The sequence below is a fragment of the Lepidochelys olivacea genome (genome assembly GCF_965140295.1).
Source record: "Lepidochelys olivacea isolate rLepOli2 genome assembly, chromosome: 8".
Lineage (NCBI taxonomy): Eukaryota > Metazoa > Chordata > Testudines > Cheloniidae > Lepidochelys > Lepidochelys olivacea.
The window spans coordinates 73,238,962-73,258,051 of record NC_140418.1 but is presented as its reverse complement, the minus strand read 5'-3'; the positions used below and the strand labels follow the sequence as shown (position 1 = coordinate 73,258,051).

The window sequence follows — 19,090 nt, the reverse complement described above, 5'->3', positions numbered from 1 at the left end:
AGGAGTCAGGGCAGAGGGCTGGGGCATGTGAGGGGGTGCAGGAGTCAGGGCAAGAGCTGTGGGGGGTCTGGGTGTGAGTGTGGGGGTGCTGGAGTCAGGGCTGGGGTCGTGGGGGGTGCAGAGGTCAGGGCAGAGGACTGGGTGTGTGTGTGTGGGGGGTGCAAGGGTCAGGGCAGAGGGCTGGGAGGGTGTGTGGGGAGGTGCACGGGTCAGGGCAGAGGGCTGGGGATGTGGGCTGGGGTCGTGGGGTGCTCCCAGCCTCCTGTCCTGAGCGGCTTATGGCAGGGGGCTGGAGGGGATATGCCCTGATTCCAACCCCCTCCCCGTCCTCACCTCTTCTCCGCCTCCTCCCAGGGCGTTGGGGCTCTGCTTCTCCCTCTAGCTCGCAAGGGCCATCAGCTGATCGACGGCAGGGAGGGAGAGGAGGAAGGGCAGGAACCCAGCATGCTGTGGGAAGAGGCAGTTGGGAGCTTGCCTGCCTTGCAGTGGGAGCCGGCAGGACCAAGCTTCTTCACCCTGCCCCGGGAGAGGGGGAGCGGAGAAGAGCGGGCCGGGGCTGGCAGAATTTTTAAAGGCACGCTGCTGCCTGCCGGGGTCCCGGCCTGGGTTTGGCAGCGGGCTAAGCGGGGCTGGTGGCTGGGACTCGGCAGGCAGCAGCGTGCCATTAATAATTGGCTCGTGTGCCATCTTTGGCATGCGTGCCATAGGTTACCGACCCCTGCTGTAAACCAATCCAGTGCTGTTTAAATGGAAGAGTGTATTTATCCCAATTAAGTCAACAAGCTGTGATGTGCTTTTGTGTCTTTAAAGGAACAAATAAACCTTATTATTTTTCTGAACTGTCCAGGAGGGGGCTGGACATTACAGAGCATGCAGTTCTGGGAAAATTTGAGACTGGGAATGTGTTGTATTCACCCCCTAAGTAGTAACCAAGACTGCTAGAGACTAGGGAGTGGTGTGTTGCTGGCTGGCTGCTGAGGTCAGAGTTGCTGGACCAGGGTCTGCAGTTATATGCTGGCACTCAGCGTGTGACCTGCATGAGTGTTGCTGACTATGAACGTCCCGGGCAGAGAGTTTCAGTAAGAAAGCATTTGAGGCACCCAGGGTTACAGGGCAGTCAGTGACTAAAACCCTAACTGGTCTGGATTGTACCTTGAACTCTGACAACAATAAGAAGTTGTATTGTTCCTCCAAGAGGGTACTCCTGTCACACTCCCAGCCAGTATGAAAAGCTGTAGCACAAATGGGACATGGGAAACTTGCACTTCCCTTCTGGTACCTGTCTTCATCCTCTTGCCAAAAACGGTTGATTAGTTTTTCCGAGAAGCTTGATTATCCGTCAGTTTCAGGAGTCAGCAAAGGCATTTTATGCACTAGCCTTCTGTACTCTCTTTAATTTGTTCCTCATTTTACTTAAATTGGCCAAATCAACAAATCCATTCAGCATAAGAAATGATTAAAGTTTTTCTGCTTTGTTTGACATGCTTTAAAGAATTACAAATCTGATCAGTACGCTACTGTTTAGACAGAAGAACAAGAACAACAAACTAGATGGCAGCCTGATTCTATCAAAGCAAATGCTATTACCCATCAATCAGTCATTTAGTTTGAAGAGTATGAGGGTATCTTGTATTCAGGCAAATAGTATTTTTAAAGGTGGTTATTTTCTGAAAAGGCTAGAGTTATCTATTAATGATGACTTGTTTATATGTGCTGTATGTATGTTTATGGCAAAAGTGGGGAAACCTTGTGGCCCAAGAAACACACACTGAGGTGCCAAGTAGCAGTGACTTCCAAAGAGAAAGGAGAAATGAAAAAAAAAAAGAAGAGTGCCGCAGGAATTGGGAGGAGCAGAAGGAATATCACGTAGTCTTGAAACACCTTTATCTTTGTGAAAAATAAGTAAATTCTGCAAATACACACCTACGTTTTAGCAAAATGTTTGGGATTTTACTTTTCTCATTTCTTGGTTTTTTAAAACTTTTATTTTTTCTATGTTTTCTCCTTGTTCTGATTTTTTTAAACCTTCAATCTTTCTCTGCTTTTCCTTATCTGTGTTGGTCTGTTGTCTTCTTCATGTGCTGCTGTTGCTATAAAGCTTCAGGGAGTGCAAACATTGGGTAAGCTACTCTCTCACCCTTTGGCCTATGAGCCACCTTTGGTAAGGCTGGGTCTGGTATGGACCCAGTTTGGCTAGCTCCAATTATAGCTGGTAATGGAAATAGTATATAAACATGTAACCTGCTAATTATTATATTATGCTATTGCCTTATATGTAAACTGTATAGACCTCTCTCAGCTAGTGTTCTTCACTATAGCATGAGGAATTGTGATACTCCATGATTATATTGATCATCTATTACCTTTGTGCAGTGTCAGTAGCTGAACAGTGTGCAAACTCCTGAAAATCATGGGAATGCACATGGCAGTATGTAAAAAGCATATACTGTCTATAGCCATCTGAATCAAGCAGTTCACATTTTTTTTTTTTTTTTTAAAAAGGCCAAGTTTAGCAAATAAGAGCTCAGGCTCCTGGTGCAATACCTATAGAAACAAAGCTGAGAGTTAGCTATTTGACTGGTCAACTTTAAATAATTCAGAATTGAGGTTTAGTTGGTCCCCTCCCTCCTCCTCTTTGAGCTCTTGTGTGTGGGTTTTTGAACCCTGAACCAAATTAAAAAAGAGCGTATGTGATGGATCTGCAAAGCAGGGGACTACAACTCCCACCAGCTCCCCTCCCTTGCATTTCCCCTTCCACAGGCCAGATAAAGGGAAAGGTACTGAACCAGGAAGTGGCCTGGCTCTTGGAGTGGGAGCTGCATGGTAGCAGAGAGCTGTAGAGAAGCCCCTGGAACTGTGGATAGAGCTACATGTGGTTGTAACTGTCAGGTGATACAGTTGGGTGCAGGTCTGTGTGGGAGTTGGGGGAGCAGTGGGGGCTGGGCAGGGGGCTGGTGCAGAGGGGCCCCAATGAGAGACGCTAGCTGAGCCTGGGCTGGAAATTTGCAAGCCCCTGTTTGCAAGACACTTGGTGTGAAGAGGCCTCTAACTCTCAATTGTACTGCCCAAGGACTCAAACAGGAACTGTTACTTACTTTGAACTGTTTTTGCAGATATTCTAGGTAAAGAGGCTTACTTTCCTTTTCCTGCCAGCCCTACTAAAATACACTCACTCAGCCATGTCTGAATGATTACTGGGACCCACCAGGGTTAGCACCTACGAGGCCTAGCTGCTCAGACACCTATAATGCTTGCCTGAGTTGTGGCACACCAGGCACTCTACTGGCACCCTACGGTTTTGGTGTACTGGCCAGCTACAATAATTATAAGGAAATGTTACAAAATATTAAAAAACCCAAACCCTCTCCTCATAATTGACATGATCAGATAACTTTTGGAGCGGGAACAGTGAAATACTCAGCCTAATCTTCAAGCCTTTTATGGTATCTTGATGTAGACAATGGAACTCAGTTATGCATCTCCGACCTTGCACTTAATCTGGACACATCCCCCCTCTCCAAGTTCCTTAGCTGTCTGTGTGGTTCTGCACATTGAGTGGAGCAGGGGTGGATCCAGTCACATAAAGTTGCCCATTAGTGATGTGCTCTGTGGGGACTGGGCAATAAGAAACTGACAGGATCCTCGGGGTGCTTCCTTGGACTGTGGGACTGCTGTGCCCCCTTAACTCTCGCCAGCTTGGGCTGTCTCTCACAATGCGTTGCTAGTGACAAGCAGCAAGCCCCTCCAGGCTGTTATCACTCAGCACAACCGCTTGTGGAGACCCACACCGAGCTAGATTGCATGAATGCTCCCAGAGCCACTCATGAATCACACAGAGAAAGGCACCAGAGCCATATCCCCCCAGCACTGTACCCCAGGAATATACTGTCTTGCAGTGCTCAAGATGAGCAATGCAAATTTAATAGTTGATTCACCACTTCATCAATGGAAAGTGGACTTACAGCAGCCTTTGTAAAACCTGAGCACATTTACCATTCACTTCAGGCAAACTCACTGGTAAAGATAAACAGTAAAACAAATGTATGGACTACAAAAGATAGATTTCAAGTGATTATAAGTTATAGGCAAACAGTCAGAGTTAGTTACCAAAATAAAATAAAATATATAAGCACGCTGTCTAAACTCTCAACCCTATTAGACTGGGCAACATCTAGATTAAGCAGTTTTTCTCACCCCACTGGACATTGCAGTTCATAGTACACAGATTTCACCCTTGAAATATGGGCCAGTCCCCTCAGTAGGAGTCTTCAGGGTGTCCTTGTTGCTTGCAGCGTAGGTGGGTGAAGGAGAAAGGCCCAGCATGTGGCCACTGTGTTTTGTTTTATACCCTCAGTCCCATGTGCTTGGGGACCACAAGTCCAGGCATGTCTGAGGCCATTGCCAGTCTCCAGGCAAGGTTGAGCAATTCCCCTGGTGTGGCCTCCTGCAGGTGAGTCATTGAATTGTAGCTCCCTTGCTGGACAATGGCTGTTGATGGGTTGTTTGACACCCTGAGCAGATATTGGTTATGTTGCGGTTCAAATACAAGACAGAACAAGGCTTTGAGCAAGCAAGCAGGCTGGTCTGCTGACGGGCTGGTCTCCTGTCAGCTTTCCACCCTCTCTTTTATTCTTTCTCTCCCCCCACGCATTACATACTCCAACAGATAAAAGGAATACACTGGCTTTGTTTAATATTCTTATTTACCAATATCTATCTACTGCATTCCTTGCTCTCGGGCCTTGAGCCCAGTCCTGGGAGGCTTCCCACGGTTCATGTCATCTGGGCAAGATTCCAAGGTTCATGCCCTTGAGAGGAGCCGTGTGTGCACTGCTCCTACACAACACTCCGGGTGTGCCCTGAATGTTGCCAAGTGCATGAACCCTGCATGAATGCTACATCCCCTCCTTTTTTGTTTATTTGTGCTCGGCCATCTCATGGTAGCCATCAGTTTGCTTTTGCAAGCCAATTAACTCCCGGACAAACAAGGTCATAACTCGTGGAGCCTGCCAGGGCAGTTCTCGACAAAGCCTTAACAAAAAGGAAATACACTGCACACAGCAACAGCAAAAAATAAGCCCAAGAAGGTAAAGTGTAACTGGCCGGGCCCCAATTAGCCATGCTAGAGTACTGGGAAGAGAGGTTCGCGTAAGCAGCGAGCATCATCTCATTCCCTATTTCCTTAGGGTGATGACATACTGGAATAAGGCACGTACCTAACAATTCTTCAGCTGCTACAAAATCAGATAAACAAAAGTGGGTAACGTTTGCTATTGAAGCCAATCTTTCCCATAGGTTATATGTCATTCGGGCCCGTAATGGAGGAGACGCTCCCGAGTCAACCTCTACAGGAAATAGCAGGCACATAAGGCACACAATCAATACAGAATTAGCAGTGATTTGGGCGAAAATAGCCACAGAGAGACTCTCAGGAGTCTCTGGCTGTTGGTTTGCTGCCAGTCTTCGTTGAGCCACGGCGACCAATGCTTTCACTGCTCCCCATGTCACGGGCTGGTTTGGGACACTACGTCTCCTCCGTCTCCGTCCCGCCATTGTCGACCTGGGAGGCACCGCGTTCTCCTCCAAGGTCAGCTGAAACTCCGGTATGGGGTTTGACAGCCCCTGGTGCCACGCCATGCTGTTTCAGTGCCGGTCGCACATACCGGGCCGGAACCCACAACGGTCCTGCAGGGAGAGAGACAGCAGCATATCCCCGACCCCAAGTAATTAAAGGTACTGGGCCCAACCATTGCGGATCGGGCAGCTGACGGTAATAGACACGCAGTCTTTCCAGTAGCTCGGACTTATGAAAATGCCAATCCGCGGGGGTCTGCTGATCTGTATTCAGTGTTAAATTATTTAAAGTAAACAAAAGGACATGCAATTGTTGCTGAATGTCTCCTAAGGTTCGGAGATGCAGCTCCCCTTGTTTTAATTGTTTGTCAAGCAAGGTTTTTAGCGTGCGATTTGCACGTTCAACAATAGCTTGGCCTGTGGAATTATAAGGGATCCCGTGTTTGAGACGGACGTCCCATTGGGCACAAAAGGAGGAGAGGGCTGTGGAGCAATAGGCTGGGGCATTATCCGTTTTTATCTGGCTCGGGCGACCCATAACAGCAAAACAGGCTAGCAAATGGTGAATAACTTTGGGAGGGGCTTCCCCACGCTGTGGGGTCGCCCAAAGGAATCCCGAATAGGTATCAGTGGAAACATGGAAAAACGAATAGGGGCGGAATTGTGGCACGTGAGTGACATCCATTTGCCACAGCTGATTCGCTGCGGTACCTCTGGGGTTAACGGCATAAGAAAAGGTAGGGGCAGCAGCGGCACAGTGAGGGCAGGAACGAACAATAGAACGTGCATGATCAGCAGGAATGTGAAATTGTCGGGCCAAAACAGAGGCAGACTGATGAAAAAAGGAATGGCTTTCGATGGGGTCAGAAAAAAGGGAATTTACCTGACCACGTAATGCACGATCAGCGCGCGCATTGCCTTCAGTGAGCAGCTTAGGCAGAGGGGTATGACTGCGAATATGAGCAACAAAATAAGGGAAATTACGAGTGGTGATGAGATACTGTAAGGACAAAATCAGGCGAAGAAGGTCCGCATCGACCTGAGGGGTAATGAGGGCAAGGGGTAAATGATCAATTACCTGATAAACATAATGGGTGTCCACAATTAAATTAAAGGGACAATCAGCAAAAAGTTGAAAGGCCAAAATAACAGCAGCCAGTTCTGAGCGCTGCGCGGAACGCTGAGGCAGCGTAAAACGAGAATGCCAACGAGGGGGGTCACCTAATTGATAGGTGACAACACCACGACGTGGAGAGCCATCAGTAAAAAGAGTGATAGCTGAAACAATAGGTCGAGAGCGGCTAAGACGATGTACGATTAGTGGCACCTTTTGTGTGATCACCAACCGAGGATCTTTTGGGGGATTATAAAAGATCTCTCCCACATAATCACAAAGAGCAACCTGCCAGGCCAAAGAGGTGTGATACAAGGAATCAAATTCACTACGTGATAAGGGGAAAACAATGGCAACTAAATCAGTGCCCGTGAGTTGCACTGCACGGTGGCGGGCTTTACGAACAAGGTCGGACAGAGCGTCTAAATAAGGATAAATGTTCCGAGGAGGAGTGGAAGACAAATATATCCACTCTATAATAGAGACGGCTGTGTCTGTACGAGGTACAAACAGAGCCGCAGAAGGTGTATGAGGGGTGGCAAGGAGAACCAACCGCAGGGGACGAACCTCAGTGAGTCTATCCACGAACTGCTGACTCAATACTACATTGATCTGTCGAATGCAGGCAATGTGCTCCTCAGTGATGGCAATAACTGCGCCCGGTGCCCATGCTCCACGTAGGAGCTCGAACAACGGCTGCAGCATCGATGTGGGGAGATGGAAGTAGGGTCGAATCCAATTTAAATGACCCAAAATTTGTTGTAATTTAACGAGGGTTAGGGGTTGGGGTAGGACCACTTCCGGGCAAACAGGGGCAGCATAGGTTTGTAAAACCTTATGCCCGAGATATTGGTAGGGATAAGAACGTTCGATTTTTTCTGGTGCCACTAACAGGCCATTTTGGCCAAGAATCTGAGACAAATATTCAAGCTGTTGTGCCGTGACCTGGGGACCGCTAAGCAAAATGTCATCCATATAATGGTAGACCTTTAGTGTGGGGTATTGGGCACGAAAAGGGGCGAGGGCCCGATCCACAAAAAGTTGACACATTTTGCATTCCCTGGGGCAAGACCTTCCACTGATACCTTTGAGAGGGTCGCTGATTATTGTATTCTGGCACCGTAAACGCGAATTTTTTGCGATCCTGTGGGCAAAGGGGGATTGTGAAAAAACAATCTTTTAAATCTAACACACAAAGCTGATTGGTTTGAGGAATTAAATTCGGGTTTGGCAACCCAAACTGCAAGGGGCCCATGGGTTGGATGCGTTTATTTATTTCCCTTAAATCATGTAACAGTCTCCATGCACCAGATTTTTTCTTAAAAACGAACACCGGGGTGTTCCAAGGACTTGTAGAGCTCTCCAAGCGCTGTGCATGCAAATGTTGTTGCACAAGTGAATGAAGCACTTTCAGCTTTTCTAGGGGGAGGGGCCACTGGTCAATCCATACGGGCTCTAAGGATTGCCATACCAATGGTAATGCGGAGGGCAAGGTGGGTGGGGGAGGGTTTTGGGGCACTTGGGGCACTTCTTTGAGGGGCGGGCGGGCGCTGTCGATGAGCAGGACCCCCGCTGAAAGTGACTCTCCTTACCACAGCGATAACAACGCTTCCCCTCCTTCCCGCTTTTCCGCAGGGCGGCGGCCAGAACCCCAGCTTTATGTGCTTGCATGCCGATGTTTTGGCACACCCGCAGCATGTCCGACAGCTCTAGAACGCCAGCGGCTTGTGCCGCCTGGAGAGCACGGCGGCACTCCTCGTTCGCATTTTCAACCGCCATTTTTAACAGAATCTCCTGAGCTGCCGCAGGGTTATCCACCTGTCGGAGGATAGCCTCCTGCAATCTGTTGGTAAAATCCATAAAGGACTCTGATGCACCCTGACGGATACTGGCAAAGCTTTTGGTAGGCTTGCGTGAATCCGGGACCTTCCGGAAAGCATGCTGGGCGCAGGGGGAAATAATGGAGAAGACGGCCTGAGGGAGTTGAGACTGCATCTGAACGGTAGCAAACTGACCCTCCCCTGCTAACTGCTCATAAATGACACCTTGCGCTATATATACCTGGGCTTGGCGTTCCGCCATCTGCCGATACTCACTAAGCCAAATAACATACTGACTGGCCGTCAGCATCATGCGCAACAGCGCCTTCCAATCTTCAGAGACCAGGGTGTATCCAGTACCTAGCCCTTCAAGAAGACCACGTACATACGTGCTAGTCAGGCCGAACTCGCGAATCGCTTTCTTTACCTCTCTGATCACCGAGTAAGGCAAACTGACCCAGTTTGCAAGCTGGTTGCCCTGGCCATCATCCTGCCAGGTCACCGGGCAAACAGAGACCAGATCAGCTAATTCCTCTGCTGTAAGATCTGGGTGAGTCTTCGCTGCGTGAACCATTTGTTGCGCCAGCGAAAGCCCCTGAGCAGACGCGGATGACCCCCCAGGGGGCCCCGGAGCATGGGGCCCCCGGGGGGACGGTGACCACTCACCGGCTCCAGAGGGGAAGACAAAGGAGGCGGCAGTAATTGAGGCACTGGGGGCGAAGCAGGGGGAGGGATGGATGGCTGCAGGAGCGGACAGGAGTGGCGAGATCACCAGCCTCTCTGTTGGCGCGAGGGAGGGCCTTTCCGAGGCGACACGCTGTATCGCGTAGCGGCAGAGGTGCCAGGCATGTAAAGCCTGCACAGGCGCCCGAAGCTCTTTGTGCAATGTCTGGCCCAACCGCTCCCAGTCCGCTAGCTTAAGGGTTCCGGCTTCAGGGTACCACGGGCATTGGGCACTCACCTCCTGTAGCAGGAGAGTGAGTTCTCGAGTGGGACAATCATGCTGAGCCTTACGCAGCAAATACTGTAGCTCATGGCGGTGTTGCACTTGCAAAGCAGAGAGGGAGCTTCCCATACTTACCACGACGAAAAATACTCACCGGGATCCGCGAAGCGGAAGAGTGACGCGTCTGAAATCCTTGCCGGGCGAGGTGAGTGCTGAGGGCCCCACGTTTGGGCGCCAGTTATTGCGGTTCAAATACAAGACAGCACAAAGCTTTAAGCAAGCAAGCAGGCTGGTCTGCCAACGGGCTGGTCTCCTGTCAGCTTTCCACCCTCTATTATATTCTTTCTCTCCCCCCGCGCATTACATACTCCAACAGATAAAAGGAATACACTGGCTTTGTTTAATATTCTTATTTACCAGTATCTATCTACCGCATTCCTTGCTCTCGGGCCTTGAGCCCACTCCTGGGAGGCTTCCCATGGTTCATGTCATCTGGGCACGATTTTAAGGTTCATGCCCTTGAGAGGAGCCGTGTGTGCACTGCTCCTACACAATACTCCGGGTGTGCCCTGAATGTTGCCAAGTGCATGAACCCTGCATGAATGCTACATTGGTTACTTTCCTTGCTGTTGCCTCTGGGGAGCTAATATCTGGCTGATCCCCCAACTTATAGCATGTTTTAGTGACAATCACACAACATAATTCTTATAACTTCATATGCATTAATGATACACATATATGGATAGAGAAATGACTTTCAGCAGATCATAACCTTTCCCTGGTACCTTACAAGTCATGCTTTATATATAAGATCACGATTATATAAAAATGAGGAATATGGGGTTTACAGGACACTCCCCCAAGGTACAGAATGTCACGGAAACATTCTGTTTCTTTAGGTGTCTGCCCAGCTGGACAGTCTTTGCACGCTTTTAAAATACTTCTTATTTTAGGATTCAGGTGACGTTAAATCTTTTCGTAGCTCAATTGCTTGTTTCAATTCAAGACATACAAGGGGTAAACTTGAGAGCTGTGTAATTCAATTGAGTTGTTCCCTCTGACACTATGGCTATATTGGCTCTTGGTGTATGTTCTGTCCTTCTGAACTCAGACTGGGTTGCATCTGATACCAGAGGATGTTTTAGCAACTATATTCAGAGATAAACCTGGTTAGCAATAGCTTCTCTGAGTCAGTGACTGATTTCATACAGGCCGCTTTTAACTTCTTAAAATAAGCTTGTCGTCGCTGCCTCCACAGACTCACCAGTGTGGGAAACAAGAGGCCAGCAAGCTGGATCTTTTATGGCAGTGCAGGGAACTAACTCCAGAATTATTGGGTTGGCTATTTCTTTTCTTCTTTTTCAATATTTTAGGCAGATGCATCTCACCTGCACTATCTGTGCAATCTAGTATTAGGCCTGTCTGAGCCAAGAACAGGTTGTACTAAACTTACATAGTTTTGTAATATGGATAGGTATACACTAGTGACTAGACTGAGAGCTCCAAACCCACTTCACTAGCTATTTCAGACAGGTTTGTAAGAAGCAAAAGGCAAGCATGCTTATTCATTCATTGTTTTTTAGCCTGTGTAGTAAATCTGATCAGATGTGGCCAGGTGAGGCCAAACAGTCTATGGTTTGTAGTTCAAATATATGTAATACGCCAGCCTTCCGACAACCTAAACAAAATGAATGAAAGCAAAAGGGCATCTTGATAACACCGTTTCCAGTGAAATCAAAATGGTTTTGATCAATCAAGGCTATATGTTTATAAATATATAAATGTAGTCAAAAGAGCACAGCAAGGGGTTTCTCAAACAGCTACAAGCAGGGTTTCCCCATAGCCTCAAACAGGTATAGCCCAGAGTCAGGGATTCTGAGGAACTTTTGTGTCTTTTATTCTTTACACAACAAACATAATATAAAGGAACCACAGGGGCACAGTGCGGTCCAAATAACCACATATAACGTGCCAGTCCTGGCTTTTGAAACACAGAACACAGTGAGGCCGCTCACAGGCTACAGGAACCTGGTTCTTTTATAATGCCTTTGATTAGGATAACTCCCTACAGCTACTTTCCCATCGTGGCTGAGGTCTGTGGGTAAAAAACTGTTCTTTTGTTGTGGGGTGGAAGAGAGAAGGGGAAAGAAACCCTGGAATGTATCAGCACTATTTATAGTATTTATATTTGGTTAATTGTTCATTATTTCTGTGGCATCATAAGTGTGCAAAGAAACCTTTATATCACTATACACACTTTTTATTGTATTGGAAAGTAGCCTCGCATTCATGAGAATAACCTACCTGCAATTAGAATAAATGCAATAGCCTAGACTAGGAGAAAATATTAGATTTTTAAGGGACTACTATCAATATAATCCAGAATTTCTCAACCTTTTCCATTCTGCAACCCCCTTTTCCATACCAAGAACATCCTGGTTTCCCCCTCCCCCCACTTCTGTTTAGCATTATGATAATGACAGTATGGTCATAATTCCCTATTACCTGTTTGTGACTACCTGCTTGAGAACTCCGGATCTAGTTACTTTAAAAACAAGCTGAAAGTAATTTCAGGTACTACATCTGCCTCCGAGTCCTCTGCCAATTTTTGTTACTTTAAAACAGAAAAATGTGATTGAAAACATATTTCTCTTCTCCTTGTTTCTTGGTGAAAGACCCCTCCCAAAACTGTTGGGGACTATGTACAAAGTGCTGTCAAATGCACAAAGTAAATTAACTGAGAAGAAGAGAAAGATATTTTGGTTATGGTCATCTGAAGTGTTACTTTAAAGAACACTAGGTTTAAAAAAATTCAGAAGTGGATGATTTTTAAGTTGACAGAATCCCTTGTTCTGACTGTATTGTAAAAATATTAACACAATAATGTTCTAGTCTGTAATGTTCTAGTTTTGTAATAAGATGATAAAAGGTTGTGCATCTTGTATTTTTATAAGAATTTAAAGCTGAAATTGCCTTTATTACAAAATATCTCAAATGTTGGAATCAACTGTCATATATTTTAGAATACTGTTAAGTAATATTATGATGTCTCCCGTCATGCTTGACACCAGTAGTGTTGCTGCCACTGTGTAGTCTGTTTTTTATTTTACATGTAAACTTAATTTTATGTTGTCTTATGCAGGAATTACGTATTGTCTAGCTAAATTATAGGATTTATAGACATAAATGGAACTTGAAATGTAAATGTGCTAATAGCATTTTGCAGTTATTGTTTTTTGCTGTACTGATATGTGGGCTTTTCTAGCAATACTAGTTTGTGTTGTCTAGCCTCACTCACAGCATTATCCTCCAGCAAAGAGCTGTCTATTCAGAGAGACGGAGAAAAAAAATCTTTGCTTATACAATAGGATAATTTAGTATATTAATTTAAGGGATTCTTTGGACTCTAAGAATAAAATCCCATAATATTTTGGGTATGGAACTATTATGCATTCAGGGACTTTAATTTGATGCCTATATGTCAGCAAGCTTTACATTTTTCTTTGTTTTATATTTGTTACACATAATTTAACGTAAATAAGCATTTCATATACTGAATCTGAGCATTGCTGATCACAGGAATGTAGTCAAAATTTTAGCCGTGTTTTCATTATAAATCTCTGTTATCCATGGTTTATAATTTCAATGCAAAAAAGTCATGCAGGATGGAATTTAGTACAGAAGGTCTCAGGATGGGAGTGACAGCTGTTCCTTATGTTTACTGCTGTCTACTTCTGCATTTATGAGGGGAGAAACCAAGGCACTGATTTGTTTAGAAAATGTTAAAAGGCCATAGCTTTCTTGAACTGGATGTTACAAGCTAACATGTTTACAGTAGATCCCCGTAACTACCCAGGATGCCAAAGTACTTATATTTACATGGGGAAATTCTGGAATTGGAACCCTGGTGCATTCTATAGTTATGAGGAAAAAACTACTTAAAAAAGTGTAGTGCTGTACATAGAATTTTGCATCACAACACATTGTTCCTTTGCGCTTTTGTTATGAAATATGGTTGCTAAATACAAGAAAGTGATTGGAAAACGCTATAAATGGACAACACAGTGAAATGGCAGGAACATGAAGCTCTAGATTCTCAGTTTATGAAAATTGGTGTAGAAAGACCTGCTGGAATAGTGTCTGTTTCCTCTGCCCAATCTGCCTTCTCTTAGGGGAGGAAAAGTTGATAACTGAAAGGAGAAAAAATCCTTGCTTCTTATGTGTTCTCTGATCTTAATGGCATTTTAGAGCCCCTTGTCTCAGGCTCAAGACCTGGGATTTAGATTGTTAAAGATTATTGGGAGGTTGATTTTTGCTGGGGAAGTCTGTTTTTGACTTTTGGCTTGGTTGGGCATTTTCTTCAGCTTGGAAAATGACAGCTAAAAAAGGGAGCTGTGATCTGCATACGCTTAGATTCTTGCAGAGACCCAGGGAGATGAAAGCACAATTGAAAAGGCCTATTTTAAATGTTTGAGGAATGAGTAATTGCAGGAAAGTGCAGGTTAGTAGAAGAACGAGCATCTAGTGAGCTTAGAATTGCCAGTTTTGGTTGGATGTATTCCTAGAGATTTCATCACATGACATAATCTTTAATTAAAGATTAATCTTTAATTCCTGGAGACACCAGGCCAAAGCTGTGTTACAGTTAAATCCAGCACTTCTGGGAGACATCTGTGACAACAGTCTTTCAGCGGGTGACATTTATGTACATGATGAAGAGACAATAATCTCTTAATGTAGAATTTACAATGCATTTTCTAATGTCATCAGGTTTGTTAGGTGTTTAAAAAAAAAGTTCATCTTCTAATAAAATTTAACTCCTTGTGGTTAATGATTAGATGTCCAATATTCAGAAGACCAGATCCACAGGTTTATGCCAAAACTGATATAGTGCTCAGGGCTGCCATCAGGAGGCAAAGCAGGAAACTGTCTGGTTAGGGATTTGGGGTCTGGATATATAAGATTTCAGACTAGATGATCTAGCGCAGTGATACTCAGATAGAAGCCCGCGACCTCAAGTGGCTCTTTAATGTGTCTCCTGAGGCTCTTTGCAGCACATGATATTAAAATACGGTGTGATTGGTTAATAACTTAGATTGGTTAATAATTAAATCAGGATGTTTTTACTATGTTATTAACCAATTGTAATTGATGATAATACTTGGTCAGTCATTTTGCCTTGAGAATAATATATATGTATATAACTTAATATTTACCCCATCATACTGTTTAAATATGAATAATAGCACTATAATAAATGAAACAATGAATTCACACTACTCTGGCTCTTTTGGCTCCTGAACCACTGAAGTCTGAGTATCCCTGTTCTAGCAGTCCCTTCCGGCCTTAAACTCCATGACTCTGAGCAGTGTTATCATAGAGATCTTTATCTTTCCCTCCCCTGAATCATCCTGGGCCTGAGCAGCAGCTACAATCTGCAGCCATTCAGAAGGGAGAAGAGTTTTTGGATATTGCAGGTGGTGATTGGGGATGGGTAGAACTCACTTCGGTCATGCAATGGTGGAAGAGGCTGAGGGAAAATTCTGTTGCCCATTATGACCCTGAAAGTAGGGAGAGGAAAGAAGGAAGTGCTGAAGGGAGGGATAGGAGGAGAGGAAGCAAAAGAGGAACCTGGTTACCAGGGAGATGGTGAGTTAGGCAGAATGGGAGAGCCAACGAGAATAAAGTGGAGAGGAGCCCAAGAAAAAGTAGTGTGGAGAAGGGGATTATTTATTTGTTTTACAGTAGAGGCTAGGGGTCCTAATCATGGATCAGGAGGGAAAGGGGAATAAACACCAGGAGAGATGAATGAATGGAAAGACTAAAATAGAAAAGAAGAGTAAACTGGCAGGGAAACTGACACTGAAAAGACTGAGGAAAAGAGACCACCAAATAGAGACGAATATGTTTGAAGGAAGAAAATTTGGAGAACAAGGACTGCAAGGCAATGTGGCTTTGTGTGGCTGTCAGGATATACCCACTTGGAGTAGTTTACAGGATCAGTGCCTCAGGTCTGCCAAGTATCATGCATTTTGTGTGGCAGTCATGATTTTGGCAACCCTGTCGCATTCCTGCAGCTCAGCTGGATTGTCACGCATCCAGCTGCGAGCATGATGAATTTTCTCCCGAGGGCACTAGATGCAACTGTGGAACTCAACTTCAGGCAGCCTGTCTACCTCCTTTCTGGCTTCTCCACTAGCTGGGTCTGAGCAGAGAAAGAGCAGCAGTGGCAGTGGGGACAGAAAGTGTGGAGGGTCAATACCAGTCCCAGACTCTCCAAGTCAGGCCCCAAGGAGACTCTAGCCCCAGGCTCTTTAGACCTCTACATCTCACACTGCCCCTACTGCAGGGCCAGCTTCCTCCAGCACCCACCCACCTACCCCTAACCATCCCCTGACAGCACCCAGCCCTCCATACAACTCAGGAACCCAACACCTCCAGCACTCTCAGACCCAAGCAGCCCAAGACACTCCAGCACCCACCTACCTACTCCAGCAATTCCAAACACCTTCTAGTAGCCCCCAATGTCTGCCCCAGCACCCACACACCTCTCACTGCCTCATCTGTGTCTTACCACCATCACTGGTTGGGGCAAGGTGCACTGACCATAAGCTGAAATTCATGTTTATATGCAAATATGAAAATTATCATTAATTTGCATAAAATGTCACACATACAGCAGCACAAAACTTGGTAGCTCTGGAGCCTAAATGCTAATATCTGGTATGTTATTGAATCTTATGTTTTAAACCCTTCTTTTAAGACCCTTCTTTTTTCCCATAAGGAGCTTTACCAGCAGCTGATAGACTCTGCACACATCATTACATGTTATTTTTGTCTACTCCTTTTCAAATGTCAGTAGCCTCCATTGCTTTTCTGGATTGCCTGTCATAGTCTCCCAGCCACAGTAAATCCTAGCTGCAGCCCTGAAAGTGTTTGAATCCCTTGCTGTCTGGACAGATGCCTTTTCCATCACATGAGATCAATTGGAAAAAAATATCCATTGTTTTTAATTAAATTGGAAATTTCTACTTGCGGTGAGTATTCTGGTGAGATATATGTGGCATTATTCATCCATAGTACTTGCAGCTTTTCAGCAATAGAATTGGCAAATAACTTTTAGTGAAGTGCTACAAACATTTTGTCTCTTGAAAACAGCAGGATTCTTCAGTCCTGTCTCAATTTCGTATTTGCATAGAAAAATGTAGTGTTGACAGAATAATTAATAGAATACCAATTAATTAATTGGCAGGAGAGAGATCACTTGATCATTACCTTTTAGGTTCACTCCCTCTGGGGCACCTGGCACTGGCCACTGTTGGTAGACAGGATACTGGGCTGGATGGACCTTTGATCTGACCCAGTACGGCCATTCTTGTGTTCTTATGCACAGGTCCTTAAAAGTCAAAGCCTGACCTTTCCGTCTCTAGAGGATCAGAGGCCCCTGGTCCAGTTTTGCTGTATGGATGAGGAGGATAGTATGCTGTGTCTCTGCCTTTTGCTGCACAGCCCTTTGGGGGATATCTGTACTCTGGGTTGGGGAAAGGTTGGAGGCAGCATTTCTGTGGATCTTGGGAGGCCAATGGATCTGTGACCATATCATTCCATTGGCCAAAGCCCTTCAGTTCCATCCACGTCCTGGGGTGCTGCAATACTGTCTTAGCAAAGCATTGTGGGAAGATTGCACACTCACTGGACTTCCCCCAAGCACGTTCTTTTTACTCAGTATGTTCGGTGCAGAATTTAATCTAGAGTGATTGAGTTGCAATTTCTGAAAGCACACGGTTTAATCTATTCTGATATTATCTTGTATTTGCTAGGCTCTAATGCTTATCAAAATATTCAGATGTATCACTTCTCCTTTAAAACAACTACTTCCTATAGTTTCTTTGCAAATTAATTAAGTTACATTTGGAATTTTACGATTTGGTTAGCCCCTGATCCTGCAAAGACTCGTATGCATGTACTTACTTTTGCACTGACTTAATTCGGTGGTAATAATACACACATGCTTAAAGTTGAGCACATGGGGGAGTAGGAGCCTTAGTTTGAATCTCTTGGAGCTGCAATTTTAGATCACTGAATATTGATGTTGTGAAGGCCAACACTATTACAGGGTTAAAAAAAGAACTACATACATTCATGGAGGATACGTCCAACCAGGATGGACATGGATGGTGTTCCTAGTCTCTGTTTCCAGAAGCTGGGAATGGGTGACGGGATGGATCATTTGATGATTACCTGTTCTGATCATTCCCTCTGAATGTTGGCCACTGGGCTAGATGGACCTTTGGTCTGACATAGTATGGCCATTCTTATGTTCTTATATATCTCAAATGTGATGAGTATCAATGATTTAGGTGTCTGGTGCCTTATGTAGTCTATTTTTAACATTTCTAAAAAAATAACTAATTATATAATTATGTATACACCTAAAGTTCCTTATGAGGTTATTAAATAGTATTTTAATTAGACTGGCAAAATTGCTTTTAGCTTGTCTTTAAAGTCTCTAGTATTTTATTTCTATTAACAAAGCAGTAATCAACATTAAATTCTAAAAGGTAACCAAACTAGGTCATATTTTTATTAACAGGAGACAGATAATGAACCTGCCCTATATAAAGATTTGGACTAAGTCTTCTGAGATGCTAGGGATAGAGTTTTAATTAAGGTAATCCTTATTTGCATCGAACAAATGCTATTGCTACTTAGAAAGTTAAGACCTTAGTGATGGAGAATAGTGCATTTCCGCAACTAACCTAATAGAGATTTAATACTTGTATTTGAAGTAGCAATCTGTCATAAATTAAGAGCATTTGCATAGTAAATTTAAAGGATGTTATTCTTTGCAGAGTTTTATATAATTAAGAACACATTAAACATTAAAATTGTATAATTTTTTTAGTGCTAGGAAATGAGCTTTGTTGTTAAACTAATCCTCGTTTTCATCTACACATGACAGAAAAGTCCAGCTTTTACACCGGTGTAATGTATGTGCACTCACTCAGCTTCTTTCCTAAACCTTTGAATGATGGTTTAAGTATTTAAGGACATCTTAGCATTCAGAATGAAACTTTATAGACAATTCCACTGAATTATAAAACAAGTTTTTAAATTGATTTTTATGCAGTTGGCAGAGAAGATATATATATGTGATATATTTTATAGCATAAGTTCTTCTTCGAGTGCTTGTTCATGTCCATTCCAGTCAGGTGTGTGCGCACGTACATGCATGTTGGCTGGAAGATTTCCCCCCGGCCAACGTGCATCCATCGGGTCAGCCTTGGCGCCCCCTGGAGTCGCGTCTCCATGGCACCTAATATAGAGTCCTGCCAACCCTCCACCCCTCAGTTCCTTCTTACGGCCAGTGATGGTGGCTGGAACTTCCCTAGCTCTTGCTTAGCAACTTCATCCTTTATCTAGTTGTATATAGTTAGTTTGTTAGAGTTGTTAGTATCTTAGTATACAGTTGTTGGGGGTTCCTCCCCCCACTCCGGCTCCCCGGAACTGTAGTATGCCACGGTCCTCGGGCTTTAAGAACTATGTGGCCTGCGCGAAGCGCATGCCGAAGAGTGACCAGCACTCGTCCTGTTTACAGTGCCTTGGGGAGACCCATCAGAAAGATCGTTGTAAGAT

General features: G+C 44.8%; 1 long non-coding RNA gene across 1 annotated transcript in view; it reads left to right on the top strand.

The window, feature by feature from the left end:
• The first annotated feature begins 9,341 nt into the window (after positions 1–9,341).
• LOC311524865 overlaps positions 9,342–19,090 on the top strand; it is a 134,869-nt gene continuing 125,120 nt past the window's right edge. The window contains exon 1 of the long non-coding RNA XR_014712631.1: positions 9,342–9,659. This is a non-coding gene — a long non-coding RNA (uncharacterized lncRNA). The remainder of the gene's footprint in view (positions 9,660–19,090) is intronic.